The 2,500-nt window shown below is 33.5% G+C and overlaps 1 protein-coding gene across 20 annotated transcripts in view; it reads right to left on the bottom strand.

Annotated features, from left to right (window-relative positions):
• The window catches only part of LOC122261633 (ras-specific guanine nucleotide-releasing factor RalGPS1), a 94,818-nt gene that overhangs the window by 310 nt on the left and 92,008 nt on the right, over positions 1-2,500 (bottom strand). For 13 of the 20 annotated variants that reach the window (XM_043029385.2, XM_086543188.1, XM_086543183.1 and 10 more), the window contains one exon: positions 1-2,500. This exon is cut by the window's left edge and continues 310 nt beyond it; it is cut by the window's right edge and continues 683 nt beyond it. The gene's annotated coding sequence lies outside the window, so the exon portion shown is untranslated. The other 7 variants (XM_086543180.1, XM_086543184.1, XM_086543185.1 and 4 more) reach the window with 2 other exon arrangements.

Genomic DNA, 2,500 nt, shown 5'->3' with positions numbered 1-2,500 from the left:
CTCTCTCTCTCTCTCTCTCTTTCTCTCTTCCTTTTTGACCAAATCTATACATTAAAACAGTAATGTTATGAAAAACCACCTGTGCAAATACTATATGTATATATATACAAAAGATATGTGTGTAAATCATAAACATGAACAACAATGATAATACTGGGATTTGCACATCACTTAATGGAGTTTGGAATGAGTATTTAAGATTTTCCGGAAATGGTGAGTCTTTTACAGTGTTGCTTACAGGATCATCACAATCCTTATCTACATCATAAACCACTTTGCGAACACTATGAAACATCAAAATTACTGATATATGTTTGGTCTGTTGATTTAAAAAAAGGAAAAAAATTCACTTCAAATTGCTTAGTTGCTAGTTAGGAATTTCCAATGCAAACATTTCATCAAGAACCACTCATCCACACAGTACTAGACAGGGTTGCACATCAAAAACTTTACATTATATATTTCACAGCCTAAAATGAAATCAAATTGTGTACAAGTACAACAAGATCATGTGTTGCAATAAGATGCACCTGAAATAAGATACTGTACCTAACATGTTTGTAAATGGTGTATTTTTCTCAAAAGAAAAGAAAAGAAAAGAAAGAAAAGAAAAGAAAAAAAAAAAAAAAAAAAAAAAAAAAAAAAAAAAAAAAAAAAGGAAGAAGAAAAAAAGCCCTCTTACTCTTTGGTTGGTTATGTAGAAACATAGTTTTATACTACTCCTTCCTATGGTGTGTTTTGGAAGCTAACAATGACGACAACTTTGACAAGTCTACTGCTATGTATTGAGATGCTGAGTATCACTTGCCGCCTTCCCAAAATCATTGGAAGCATTGTGCCAACATCGTCATGTACACATGCTTATACACCTCTAAAATCTTATATCTAAGAGTTTGCTAAGAAGCTGATTTCTTGAGTTTATTGTCAGACTCTTTAAAGCGTTGAATTTGGTACACGATTCCAGTCCCTCCTTCCTTTCCCAGGCTCTCTTCCTCAACCAAAGGATCTCCAATTCGGGGGATTTTCAAAAGCTTACAATATCACGTTCTTTAACACATGATGTAATGCAACGTGGAGTTTAACCAATGCACAAATCAGAAGAAAAAAAACAACGTGAAATATAACATTTATCATTTACTTTCTTTTCTTGAGAATGTGTGTGTGTGTGTGTGTGTGTGTGTGTGTGTGTGTGTGTGTGTGTGTGTGTGTGTGTGTGTGTGTGTGTGTGTGTGTGTGTGTGTGTGTGTGTGTGTGTGTGTGTGTGTGTGTGTGTGTGTGTGTGTGTGTGCGCAAACCAATATGTATATTTATGTGCATTTCCTAAATGTACATACAGTACATGTGTATAACACAAACACATACACTGTATTTTAATTAATTTTTGTATATGTGTACATATCCGTATCTATGTATAAATATATATCCATATATATGTGTATGTGTGTGTATATGTGTATACATTTGTATATTTGTGTATATTTATGCATGTATATATGTCTGTGTTTGTATTAGTAAATAATTTCATAAATAATTTAAGGAAGATATACCTATGCAACCTGTTTACAGAATCACTGCTTCATAAGATAAGCAAAAAACATTTTCTTGAAACTGTGAGCAATTTATCTGAAAAATCTATAGACATCATCTTTACATGAACAAATTAGTGTCTCACATACACTATATCAAGTAAGTGAAGAAAATTAAATAAAATCCAATATAATTCTTTAAGATTGCAAGCTTTACCAAATAGGAAAATCCTGAAACTTACTTACTGTATTATAAATTGCTGCATTAAGTTTTTTTTTTCTTTCTAATAATTATTTTATTTTTGTATTTCTACAGTCCTGAAAATGTTAAGACCTGGCATCAATAAAAGCTCCTTTCCTCACAGTCTGGGATATTTCTAGAAACTGATAAAGAGAGATAAAAAAAAATAATAAAATAAAAAATAAAATAAAAATACAGATATTACAAAAATAAAAAGGTCATATATCCCTATGTTAAAAATGTGTGTCCTTCTTCATATGTTTTTTCCCATTTTCCTGTTGGCTTTCGATGCGCAGCTAAACATGCACATCCCACCCTTATTCCTTTGGCAGTAGATTGTAATATATGGACTAGACTTCCGTTCATGTCAGCGACAGTTACGATGCAGCACCATCTATGGCATGGACTGTTGACAGGGGGGTAGGGGAAGGGGGAAGGGGTAGGGGATAAAGGCGGAAGTAACAAGGGGAAATAAAATTAAAAATAGAACTCAACAGCAGGCCTATCCAGGTTTGGATATAGTAAACCATTCAAATGTCTTGACTGAAGACACTTCCTTGTGGCATAACAAAAGTGGTTCACGGATCAGTATGTACATAGTAATCTGCGGGTATTTCACGACTAGGAGCTGCTGTGATGATTATTGTTCATGAGCCTCATTCTGAAGGGCTAAGAGACACCCAAAGCAAAGGGCTGAATGTGACTTAATGTTAGACTTTTTTGGACATTGTCA

The sequence above is a fragment of the Penaeus japonicus genome, unplaced genomic scaffold, assembly GCF_977035675.1.
Source record: "Penaeus japonicus unplaced genomic scaffold, GWHDUDI00000001_assembly GWHDUDI00000013, whole genome shotgun sequence".
Classification (NCBI taxonomy): Eukaryota; Metazoa; Arthropoda; class Malacostraca; order Decapoda; family Penaeidae; genus Penaeus; species Penaeus japonicus.
The sequence above is the reverse complement of the archived record's forward strand: the minus strand, read 5'-3'. Positions and strand labels throughout refer to the sequence as shown.